The sequence below is a fragment of the Cetorhinus maximus genome, chromosome 14 (genome assembly GCF_964194155.1).
Source record: "Cetorhinus maximus chromosome 14, sCetMax3.hap1.1, whole genome shotgun sequence".
Lineage (NCBI taxonomy): Eukaryota > Metazoa > Chordata > Chondrichthyes > Lamniformes > Cetorhinidae > Cetorhinus > Cetorhinus maximus.
The window spans coordinates 24,540,442-24,553,539 of NC_135892.1; the positions used below are offsets into that span (position 1 = coordinate 24,540,442).

General features: G+C 49.2%; 2 non-coding genes across 2 annotated transcripts; both read right to left on the bottom strand.

Moving 5' to 3' along the window:
* Nucleotides 1–1,810: 1,810 nt before the first annotated feature.
* On the bottom strand, nucleotides 1,811–1,926 carry LOC144690250 (U5 spliceosomal RNA). Its single transcript, XR_013578835.1, has one exon. It is a non-coding gene; the product is annotated as a U5 spliceosomal RNA (small nuclear RNA).
* Nucleotides 1,927–2,977: 1,051 nt separating this feature from the next.
* On the bottom strand, nucleotides 2,978–3,093 carry LOC144690246 (U5 spliceosomal RNA). The gene has a single exon (XR_013578832.1). It is a non-coding gene; the product is annotated as a U5 spliceosomal RNA (small nuclear RNA).
* Between the last annotated feature and the right edge of the window lie 10,005 nt (nucleotides 3,094–13,098).

The window sequence follows — 13,098 nt, forward strand, 5'->3', positions numbered from 1 at the left end:
AATGTCGCCAACCCGCAGGTAACTTGCAAACGCCAGACAGCAATGCGGGAATGAGGAGATAGTGTGTGTGTCTTTATTGATGCTGACCGAGAGCTAAATATTGTCCACGACACCAGGGAGGAGCCGCCTGCTATTCATTGGAATAGCGCCATGGGATCTATTACCGTCCCAAAAGGAGGGAGATGTGGCCTCGGATTCACGTAGAATGCACAACATAGCACTTCTGACAGCGCTGCGCACCCTCAGTAAATCACTTGTGCGTCAACTGCATTTTTCCACTGCAACCTTGCAACTTGTCTTGAAACTGCAATACTGCAACTGAGAGGCATGAGTGCTACAGTACATGCTTGTACTTTTGCACAAAAGCTGCATTAAAAGGCTAAAACGCAGGCATGTCTTGTCACATGTGGAACTGCGAAACATTTGGGGCAAAATGTGACATGGATCTCTGAGTGAGGCTTGGCATTGGTCCGATTTATTCAGTCATAATGATAAGGTTCTCAAGGAGCAGCTTCACTGACAGATATAACACCCTCACGTAGCTCGACCAAAGTTTCAACTTCCAAGCTGCTTTTCCCGTGGCTGCTTTTTGTAGAGTGGACTGAAGCTATACAGTTGAAAAGAAACCGCGCTGGTTATTTTGTTCAGATATGAGCAGCATGTTCTTCCCCAGTAGCCTGAGCAAGGTTTTGTCTTGAATCCACGTCATGACAACATTTTACCTGGTGATTACCACATTGCTGTTTGTTGTGCGCACGTTATTTGCCGCATTTCCTACATCACAACAGTGACTAGACGTCACAAATACTTGATTAGCTGTGACGACATTAGGGACGTCCAGAGGCCATGAGAAGTGATAAATAAACGCAAGTCTCTCTTTATCTTGATGTGTCTGATCAGAAGCTAATTATGAATTGATTGGACAATTAGTACATTGCAAACAAAAGCCTTTCAATCAATGACTTTCGCTTGGGAGCCTTCAAAAATAATGCGACTGGGTGCCACGAAGCGTGACATTCAAGAAGAGAGCAGCCATAGCTGTTGAAGAAAAGCCAGACAGATCGGTAAAATCTGACGGTGGATTACGCTCAGTTTAGCGCAGCTTTGCAGAGCACTTCTGATGGGGTTCTGATGAAGAGTCATACGGACTCGAAACGTGAACTCTGTCTTCCTCTCCACACATGCTGTCTGACCTGCTGAGTTTTTCCAGCTATTTTTGTTTTTGTTTCAGGTTTCGAGAATCCGTAGTATTTTGCTTTTATCTTTGCAGACCATTTACTGGTTTCCCTTAAACACGGAGTTAGGAAAGTTATGCATGAACGTTGAAAAGGTAAGTCTGATACTTCTGTTATTTCCTTGCTTGTTCAGTAGTGTGCAATACATTTGTTTGTTGTTACAAACTAAAGCAAGGAGTCGAACTATACTGGTGCTTTGAAGAGGAGAAGGTGCCTGTGGAGGCAATTGATCAATCCGGTATCTGACGCAATCTATGGGTATTGTTTTCAATATGAGTAGCTTGCTTGCAGGACTATCGGGGCACGCGGAGACAGACTTGAGAAGAGGCAGCGAGGGCTCAGCTATCAGGGTAATGCGAAACACAGAAGGAAGAAAGCATCAAGAGTGAAAAGACCTAGTGTCGTGACAGCATCTGCATTGGGAAAGTGCATAGATTCGTGCTGTCATTTTTGGAAAGGCTGCTGAAATAATGCTGTGCATTGTAATATGCTGGAGCACTGCTGGTGAGCATAAAAAGTACTCAGACAGAAAAAAAAAACTTGAATGGCATCTGTTTTTTCACATTGGACAAGAAAACCTGACTGAGGTCAGGTATTCAAAAATTGCTTCAAAACTCTCAATCCATTCTCTCCACGGAAATATTTAGTAAAAGGCGAAAGATTTATACGAATTGAAGAGAATTTGGAGCTTATGAGGCAGCAGGTACAGTATCCTTGGTGAGAAGCGAGTGACGTCACAAATACTTGATTAGCTGTGACAACATTTGGGACGTTCTGAGGCCATGAGAAGTGATAAATAAACGCAAGTCTCTATTTATCTTGATGTGTCTGATCAGAAGCTAACTATGAATTGATTGGACAATTTGTACATTGCAAACAAAAGCCTTTCAATCAATGACTTTCGCTTGGGAGCCTTCAAAAATAATGCGACTGGGTGCCACGAAGCGTGACATTCAAGAAGAGAGCACCCATAGCTGTTGAAAAGCCAGACAGATCGGTAAAATCTGGCGGTGGATTACGCTCAGTTTTGCGCAGCTTCGCAGAGCACTTCTGATGGGGTTCTGATGAAGAGTCATACGGACTCGAAATGTGAACTCTGTCTTCCTCTCCACAGATGTTGTCAGACCTGCTGAATTTTTCCAGCTATTTTTGTTTTTGTTTCAGGTTTCCAGCATCCGTAGTATTTTACTTTTATCTTTGCAGACCATTTACTGCTTTCTCTTAAACACGGATTTAGGAAAGTTATGCATGAACATTGAAAAAGTACGTCTTAAACTTCTGTTATTTCCTTGCTTGTTCAGTAGTGTGCAATACAACTGTTTGTTGTTACAAACTAAAGCAAGGAGTCGAACTATACTGGTGCTTTGAAGAGGAGAAGGTGCCTGTGGAGGCAATTGATCAATCCGGTAGCTGACGCAATCTATGGGTATTGTTTTCAATATGAGTAGCTTGCTTGCAGGACTATCAGGGCACGCGGAGACAGACCTGAGAAGAGGAAGCGAGGGCTCAGCTATCAGGGTAATGCGAAACACAGAAGGAAGAAAGCATCAAGAGTGAAAAGACCTAGTGTCGTGACAGCATCTGCATTGGGAAAATGCGGAGATTCGTTCTGTCTTTTTTGGAAAGGCTGCTGAAATAATGCTGTGCATTGTAATACGCTGGAGCACTGCCGCTAAGCAGAAAATGTACTCAGGCAGAAAAAAAAACTTGGATGGCATCTGTTTTTTCACATTGGACAAGAAAACCTGACTGAGGTCAGGTATTCAAAAATTGCTTTAAAACCCTAAGTCCATTCTCTCCACGGAAATCTTTAGTAAAAGGCGAAAGATTTATACGAATTGAAGAGAATTTGGAGCTTATGACGCAGCAGGTACAGTATCCTTGGTGAGAAGCGAGAGCCCTGTCCTGAAGCCATGTTGACAAACCAACAGTTCTCCTAAAGACTGAGAATATGAAAAGACACCAATTTCAAGGGACTAAAATCATGGAAATCTTTCTTTACAATGCCAGAATATTGACTGCAACAAGCATCGCTCATGCCAGCTGCAAATCTTGCACGATATGCAAATTCATTTTCAACATTGCACTTTGGGGAAATTGATTTTTTGTGCACTCTCGTCAAGGCTCAATATGTATAAACAGCGACACATTTATAGAGCGCTTTTGATCATTGCCACGCATCTGATAACACTTTTCAGCCAATGAAGTAGGTTTGAAATGTGTTCACTGCTCTAATGTCGACAACGCGCAGGTAACTTGCAAACGCCAGACAGCAATGCGGTAATCAGGAGATAGTGTGTGTCTTTTTTGATGCTGACCGACAGCTAAATATTGTCCACGACACCAGGGAGGAGCCCCTGCTATTCATTGGAATAGCGCCATGGGATCTATTACCGTCCCAAGAGGAGGGAGACGTGGCCTCGGATTCACGTAGAATGCACATCATAACACTTCTGACAGCGCAGCTCACCCTCAGTAAATCACTTGTGCGTCAACTGCATTTTTCCACTGCAACCTTGCAACTTGTCTTGAAACTACAATACTGCAACTGAGAGGCATGAGTGCTACAGTACATGCTTGTACTTTTGCACAAAAGCTGCATTTAAAAGCTAAAACCCAGGCATGTCTTGTCACATGTGGAACTCCGAAACATTAGGGGCAAATGTGACATGGATCTCTGAGAGAGGCTTGGCATTGGCCCGATTTATTCAGTCATAATGATAAGGTTCTCAAGGAGCAGCTTCACTGACAGATATAACACCCTCACTTAGCTCGACCAAAGTTTCAACTTCCACGTTGCTTGTCCCGAGGCTGCTTTTTGTAGAGTGGACTGAAGCTATACAGTTGAAAAGAAACCGCGCTGGTTATTTTGTTCAGATATGAGCAGCATGTTCTTCCCCAGTAGCCTAAGCAATGTTTTGTCTTGAATCCACTTCATGACAACATTTTACCTGGTGATTATCACATTGCTGTTTGTTGTGCGCACGTTATTTGCCGCATTTCCTACATCACAACAGTGACTAGACGTCACAAATACTTGATTAGCTGTGACGACATTAGGGACGTCCAGAGGCCATGAGAAGTGATAAATAAACGCAAGTCTCTCTTTATCTTGATGTGTCTGATCAGAAGCTAACTATGAATTGATTGGACAATTAGTACATTGCAAACAAAAGCCTTTCAATCAATGACTTTCGCTTGGGAGCATTCAAAAATAATGCGACTGGGTGCCACGAAACGTGACATTCAAGAAGAGAGCAGCCATAGCTGTTGAAGAAAAGCCAGACAGATCGGCAAAATCTGACGGTGGATTACGCTCAGTTTAGCGCAGCTTTGCAGAGCACTTCTGATGGAGTTCCGATGAAGAGTCATACGGACCCGAAACGTGAACTCTGTCTTCCTCTCCACAGATGTTGTCAGACATGCTGAGTTTTTCCAGCTATTTTTGTTTTTGTTTCAGGGTTCCAGCATCCGTAGTATTTTGCTTTTATCTTTGCAGACCATTTACTGGTTTCCCTTAAACACAGAGTTAGGAAAGTTTTGCATGAACGTTGAAAAGGTACGTCGTAAACTTCTGTTATTTCCTTGCTTGTTCAGTAGTGTGCAATACATTTGTTTGTTGTTACAAACTAAAGCAAGGAGTCGAACTATACTGGTGCTTTGAAGAGGAGAAGGGGCCTGTGGAGGCAATTGATCAATCCGGTAGCTGACGCAATCTATGGGTATTGTTTTCAATATGAGTAGGTTGCTTGCAGAACTATCAGGGCACGCGGAGACAGACTTGAGAAGAGGCAGCGAGGGCTCAGCTATCAGGGTAATGCGAAACACAGAAGGAAGAAAGCATCAAGAGTGAAAAGACCTATTGTCGAGACAGCATCTGCATTGGGGAAGTGCATAGATTGGTGCTGTCTTTTTTGGAAAGGCTGCTGAAATAATGCTGTGCATTGTAATACGCTGGAGCACTGCTGGTAAGCAGAAAAAGTACTCAGGCAGAAAAAAAAACTTGAATGGCATCTGTTTTTTCACATTGGACAAGCAAACCTGACTGAGGTCAGGCATTCAGAAATTGCGTCAAAAGTCTAAATCCATTCTCTCCACGGAAATCTTTAGTAAAAGGTTTTTTTTTGCAAAAATATACTTTAATCATAAAATATCTTCAATCACATTCCAAACCATTCCAAAAACACCATTGCAAGGGTACAATCCGGTTCAACTTTTACAAAATGTATCACCAGGTGCATCAGTACAAACAATATTACAATCATTTACAGCCTTTCATTTTGAGCTGTACAGCCCGAGGGGGTTTAAACAGTTCCCAGCCCCTCGGTGCACTGTGGCAGAAAGGTCTTAGACAGCGACCCTTCCCCATTGCGCCTTTGTGGTTGCTGCCCCAAGGTTTAGTGCATCCCTCAGCACGTAGTCTTGGACTTTGGATTGTGCCAGTCGGCAACAGTCGGTCGGGGACAACTCTTTGTGCTGGAAGACCAACAAGTTTCGGGCAGACCAAAGCGCGTCTTTCACCGAGTTGATGATCCTCCAGCTGCAGTTGATGTTTGTCTAGGTGTGTGTCCCTGGGAACAGCCCGTAGAGCACAGAGTCCTGTGTCACAGAACTGCTTGGGATGAACCTCGACAGCAACCACTGCATCTCTCTCCAGACCTTCTTTGCAAAGGCACAATCCACAAGGAGGTGAACAACGGTCTCTTCCCCACCACAGCCACCTCGAGGGCAACGTGCAGAGGGGGTGAGACTCCTGGCGTGTAGGAAGGATCTGACGGGGAGGGCCTTTCTCACCACCAGCCAAGCCATGTCTTGGTGCTTGTTGGAAAGTTCTGGCGATGAGGCATTCTGCCAAATGACTTTGACAGTCTGCTCGGGGAACCATCCCACAGGATCCACCCTCTCCTTTTCCCTCAGGGCCTCTAAGACGTTACGTGCTGACCACTGCCTGATGGACTTGTGGTCAAAGGTGCTTTTCTGCATAAATTTATCCACGAGGGACAGGTGGTACGGCATGGTCCAACTACTTGGAGCGTTCCGCGGCAGCGTGTCGAGATCCATCCTTCGCAACACCGGGGACAAGTAGAACCTCAGCACATAGTGACACTTGGTGTTTGTGTACTGAGGGTCTACGCACCGCTTGATGCAGTCACACACAAAGGTGGCCATCAGTATGAGGGCGATGTTGGGCACGTTTTTCCCCCCTTTATCTAGAGGCTTGTACAGTGCATCCCTGCGGACACGATCCATTTTTCACCTCCAGATAAAGCGGAAGATGGCTCGAGTGATCGCCACCACGCAGGAGTGTGGAATGGGCCAGACCTGCGCCATGTACAGCAACAGTAAGAGTGCCTCACACCTGATGACCAGGTTCTTACCCGCAATGGAGAGGGAGGGTCGCTCGCACATGCCCAGTTTCCTTTTCACCATAGACACTCGCTCCTTCCAGTTTCTAACGCATGCCCTGGTCCCTCCGAACCATATCCCCAGCACCTTCAGGCCGTCAGCCCTGACAGTGAAGGGGACAAAGGATCGGTCAACCCAGTTCCCAAAGAACATGGCCTCGCTCTTCCCACGATTTACCTTGCCTCCCGAGGCCAGTTCAAAGTGGTCGCAGATGTGGATCAGTATGCGCACCGACAGCGGATCCGAGCAGAAGACGGCAACATCATCCATGTACAGGGAGGCTTTTACCTGAGTGCCTCCACTGCCTGGGATCGTCACTCATCCTATGCCCGGATCCTTCCTGATGGACTCGGCAAAGGGTTCTATGCAACACACGAAAAGAAGAGGCGAGAGAGGACAGCCCTGCCTGACTCCAGATTTAATCGGAAAACTATCTGTTTCCCATCCATTGATTGAGACTGTGCTACTGATGTTAGTGTAGAGCAGTTGGATCCAATTTCGAATTCCCTCCCCAAACCCCATTTTGGAGAGCACATCCACCATGTAGGTGTGCGATATTCTGTCAAAGGCCTTCTCCTGATCCAAGCTGATGAGGCAGGTATCCACACCCCTGTCCTGTACATAGGCAATCATATCCCTGAGCAGCACGAGGCTGTCAGAGATCTTCCTGCCTGGCACAGTGCAGGTCTGGTCAGGGTAAATCACCAATTCCAGAACGGATTTGACCTGATTGGTGATGACCTTGGACAGAATCTTATAGTCCACATTCAACAGTGAAATGGGTCACCAATTTCTAATTTCCTCCCTTTCCCCCTTCTGCTTGTAGATGAGGGTGATAATGCCTTTCCTCATGGATTCTGACATACTGCCGGCCAGGAGCATACTCTCGTACACTTCTAGCAGGTCTGGGCCGATCCAGTCCCACAGAGCCGAATACAACACCGCCGGCAAGCCGTCGCTTCTGGGGGTTTTACTCTTCTCGAAGGACTCAAGGGCCTTAGTCAGTTCATCAGGAGTTAGCAGTTTGTCTAGGCTCTCCCGCGTACTGTCGTCTAAGACCTCCGTGATAGAGGACAGGAAGGACTGGGAGGCCGTGCTGTCCGTGGGCTTCACGTCATACAATCCGGCATAAAAGGATTTGCTGATCCTCAAAACGTCGGACCGTGATGACTTTACTGAGCCGGCTTCTTCCTTCAGGCTGCTGATCACAGAGCTCTCTCGGTGTAACTTTTGGAAAAAGAAACATGAGCACGTCTCGTCCTGCTCCACGGAGCGGACTCTGGAACGGAAGATGATCTTGGAGGCCTCCAAGGCAAAGTGCGAGGCTTGCTGGCTCTTCACCTCCTGGAGGTCCTCCTTGACATCGACCCCCATCGACCGCAGCCGGAGCAGATTCTGCATGGTTTTCTGGAGTCGAGACATTTCCCTCTGTTCCTTTCTAGCTTTCTGGGTGCCTTTGAGGATGAAAAACCTCTTAATGTTTCCCTTGATCGCTTCCCACCAGTGTGTCAGGGACTCAAAGAGGGGTTTCTTTATACGAATTGAAGAGAATTTGGAACTTATGACGCAGCAGATACAGTATCCTTGGTGAGAAGCGAGAGACCTCTCCTAATGCTATGGTGACAAACCAACAGTTCTCCTAAAGACTGAGAATATGAAAAGACACCAATTTCAAGGGACTAAAATCATGGAAATCTTTCTTTACAATGCCAGAATATTGACTGCAACAAGCATCGCTCATGCCAGCTGCAAATCTTGCACGATATGCAAATTCATTTTCAACATTGCACTTTGGGGAAATTGATTTTTTGTGCACTCTCGTCAAGGCTCAATGTGTATAAACAGCGACACATTTATAGAGCGCTTTTGATCATTGCCACGCATCTGATAGCACTTTTCAGCCAATGAAGTAGATGTGTTCGCTGCTCCAATGTCGACAACGCGCAGGTAACTTGCAAACGCCAGGCAGCAATGCGGTAATGAGGAGATCGTGTGTGTCTTTTTTGATGCTGACCGACAGCTAAATATTGTCCACGACACCAGGGAGGAGCCCCCTGCTATTCATTGGAATACCGCCATGGGATTTATTACCGTCCCAGGAGGAGGGAGATGTGGCTCGGATTCACGTAGAATGCACATCATAACACTTCTGACAGCGCAGCTCACCCTCAGTAAATCACTTGTGCGTCAACTGCATTTATCCACTGCCCGGTCAGGGAATGTCGAGTTACTGAATTTGTTGGAACAAGTGTTGATTTTGATCGCTTCTCGGCCTCTTGGCTAAGATCAAGTGTAGTGTTGCAGGGGCAACACCATGGTCCTGCCATGGCAAGGTCGGGATGGAAGGGCGAAAACCAATCGCAATCCGAATTCATACCGTGGGTTACCTATCACCGTCCGAGTCACGGTGAACCACAGCGACGAAGGAGGATCACCTATGGATCGGGGCTTCTTCACCAGGAGGATCCTGTTGAAGGCGTGCGGCTTCCAAGCTACGGAGATCTTCACCCTGCACGACTCCCGCAAAGGTGGTTATTTCGACGTGACGTTCAAGCAAGTGGCAGACTGCGTCCGGCTCCTGAGGGTGTTCGAGGAGAAGAGAGACCTGCCGGAGATGAAGATCCTGACGGCGGAGCCGCACTTTTCTCTGCCGTTGCAACGGGAACGTGAGGTGATGGTGCATGTGTACAACCCCTTCGTCCCTGTCGCCGACGTGGTCACCTTCCTCACCAGGTACTTCGATAAGGTGGGGAGCGGCACTGAGATTCGAGACGACTTGGGGATCTGGACAGGCAAACGCCTGTTTAAGGTCACGCTAAAGACCGATGGTAAGGGAGCCATTTTCCACCCTCCTTCCAGTTTCGCAATCGGGGGAAACCGTGGCTACCTGGTCTACGCTGGGCAACCCAAGCATTGCCGCTCATGCGGCAAGGCTGGTCATGTGGCGGCCAACTGCAGCGCCTCCCTCTGCAAGATCTGCAAACAGGAAGGGCACCAGACAAAAGACTGCAAACAGGCCAAGTGCTGCAACCTGTGTGGCGAGGCAAGTCACCTCTACAGGACCTGCCCCAAACGCTGCCGTACTTACGCACAGGCAGCCAAAGCCGACCACGGGGAAGCAGAAGAAATGTTCCGTGTCACTCCAACCACCAAGGCCCCCAGGGAGCTCAACGGGACAAAGGAGGACACAGAGAGAGACAAGGTGGAGAAAGAGATTGAGGCAACAGAGAGCCAATCAACAGCACCACCCCCTGAACCTTCCAGTCCTCAGGACAGCGAATCAATGGAGGAGGAGGCAGCAGTGGAAAAGCAGCAGGGGGAGTGGCGGACGGTGAAGAACAAGAAAAGTAAGAGGGAGCGAAGAAGAAGCAAAGGCGTTTCCCAGAGAAGCGGCAAGAGGCGTCTCCCATCCGACACGGATGACAAGGGCAGCAGCTCTTCGGATGAGGAAGTGCCAGAGCGGCACCGACAGAAGAGGCGGCAAAGCTCCAGGGCGTTGGAGGACGAGACACCCGAGCTCCAGAAAATTGGAGACAACAAGGAGACCAACGCACCCCAACTTTGCCTGCAACCTGAGGAGGCCAGTGCACCACAGCCCCTGGAATCTGGGAGCAGTGAGGCAATCATCGCACCCCAGCTCCAGGAAGCCGGGAACAGCAACCCCCCAGAGGGGGTGAGTTTTGGAGAAGCTTCTCCAGCAAAGGTCATCTCAAAATCCGCTCACTACGTGAACCTCCAGATGCCACTGGAGCAGAACACGGCCAAGGAGATCTACCTCAGCCCATCCAAAGTGAAGGAATTTGAGCTCACTACGGGTATGAAGGAGCAGACTAAAGGTCTGGGACTCTCAGAGACAGTGGGTTTGGTAGGAGAATAAATGCTTTAATATGGGTTTAAAGATTGTATCCATAAATGTGCGTAGCATTAAATCTACTACGCGATGTGTTGCGACCTTGGACTACCTAGCCAAGGTCAAAGCTGACCTGTTGTTTCTGCAGGAGTGTGCGATACCGCACCTCAGCTCCTACAGGCAATGGTCACGATGGTGGTCCCACGGGCCATCGATCTGGTCGGGCGGAAACGACTCTCGTTCCTCCGGCCTGGGTATTCTGCTGCGGGGAGGCAACTTCACCGTCTCCGAGGTCAAGGAGGTGGTGGGCGGGCGACTCCTGGTAGCAGACGTAATGTACAAGAACGCTCCACTCCGGTTAATTAACGTGTACGGCCCGGCACAAGGGGCTGAGCGGCTGGAGGTTTTTCAGCAGCTCCCACTGCTGCTGGCGACCTCCAGGCCGGTCATTCTGGGCGGGGACTTCAACTGCATCATCGATGCGGCTGGACGATCCGGCAGGGCCGGAAGCAGATTGGACGCTACGTCCAGATCCCTGATGGAAACAGTTAAGGATGCCAAGCTGCACGACGTCTTCAGCAACCCTGCAGACGGAGCGCAGCGTAGATACACCTGGTCGCGGCCAGACGGGTCCATTCGTTCCAGGATAGACTTCCTGTTTGTGTCCCGCGCATTCACAGTCAGATCCACCGAGGTCAAGCCGGTGTTCTTCTCTGACCACTGCCTCCTACTGGCGGACTGCCACTTGGAGGAAGACCTGAGGGTGGGCAGGGGGGCATGGAAGCTAAATGTGCAACTGCTGACCCCAGAGAACATTGAGGAGCTCAAGAGGGATTACAAAGGTTGGAGAACCGTGAAACCCCTCTTTGAGTCCCTGACACACTGGTGGGAAGTGATCAAGGGAAGCATCAAGAGGTTTTTCATCCTCAAAGGCACCCAGAAAGCTAGGAAGGAACAGAGGGAAATGTCCCGACTCCAGGAAAAGATGCAGAATCTGCTCCGGCTGCGGTCGATGGGGGTCGATGTCAAGGAGGAGCTCCAAGAGGTGAAGGGCCAGCAAGCCTCGCACTTTGCCTCGGAGGCCTCCAAGATCATCTTCCGTTCCAGAGTCCGCTCCGTGGAGCAGGATGAGACGTGCTCACGTTTCTTCTTCCAAAAGGTACACAGAGAGCGCTCTGTGATCAGCAGCCTGAAGGAAGAAGACGGCTCAGTAAAGTCATCACGGTCCGACATTCTGAGGATCAGCAAATCCTTTTATGCCGGACTGTATGACGTGAAGCCCACGGACAGCACGGCCTCCCAGTCCTTCCTGTCCTCTATCACGGAGGTCCTAGACCACAGTACGCGGGAGAGCCTAGACAAACCGCTAACTCCTGACGAACTGACTAAGGCCCTCGAGTCCTTCGAGAAGAGTAAAACCCCCGGAAGCGACGGCCTGCCGGCGGAGTTGTATTCGGCTCTGTGGGACTTGATCGGCCCAGACCTGCTAGAAGTGTACGAGAGTATGCTCCTGGCCGGCAGCATGTCAGAATCCATGAGGAAAGGCATCATCACCCTCATCTACAAGCACAAGGGGGAAAGGGAGGAAATTAGAAATTGGCGACCCATTTCACTGTTGAATATGGACTATAAGATTCTGTCCAAGGTCATCGCCAACCGGGTCAAATCCGCTCTGGAATTGGTGATTCACCCTGACCAGACCTGCTCTGTGCCAGGCAGGAAGATCTCTGACAGCCTGGCGCTGCTCAGGGATACGATTGCCTATGTACAGGACAGGGGTGTGGATACCTGCCTCATCAGCTTGGATCAGGAGAAGGCCTTTGACAGAATATCGCACACCTACATGGGGGATGTGCTCTCCAAAATGGGCTTTGGGGAGGGAATTCGAAATTGGATCCAACTGCTCTACACTAACATCAGTAGCGCAGTCTCAATCAATGGGTGGGAAACAGATAGCTTTCCGATTAAATCTGGAGTCAGGCAGGGCTGCCCTCTCTCGCCTGTCCTTTTTGTGTGCTGCATAGAACCCTTTGCCGAGTCCATCAGGAAGGATCCGGGCATAAGAGGAGTGACGATCCCAGGCAGTGGAGGCACTCAGGTAAAAGCCTCCCTGTACATGGACGACGTCGCCGTCTTCTGCTCGGATCCGCTGTCGGTGCGCAGACTGATGCACGTCTGCGACCAGTTCGAACTGGCCTCGGGAGCCAAGGTAAATCGTGGGAAGAGCGAGGCCATGTTCTTTGGGAAGTGGGCTGACCGATCCTTTGTCCCCTTCACTGTCAGGGCTGACGGCCTGAAGGTGCTGGGGATATGGTTCGGAGGGACCGGGGCATGCGTTAGAAACTGGAAGGAGCGAGTGGCTATGGTGAAAAGGAAACTGGGCATGTGGGAGCGACGCTCCCTCTCCATTGCGGGTAAGAACCTGGTCATCAGGTGTGAGGTACTCTCGCTGTTGCTGTACGTGGCGCAGGTCTGGCCCATTCCACACTCCTGCGCGATGGCGATCACTCGAGCCATCTTCCGCTTTATCTGGAGGTCGAAAATGGATCGTGTCTGCAGGGACGCGATGTACAAGCCTCTAGATAAAGGGGGAAAAAACGTGCCCAA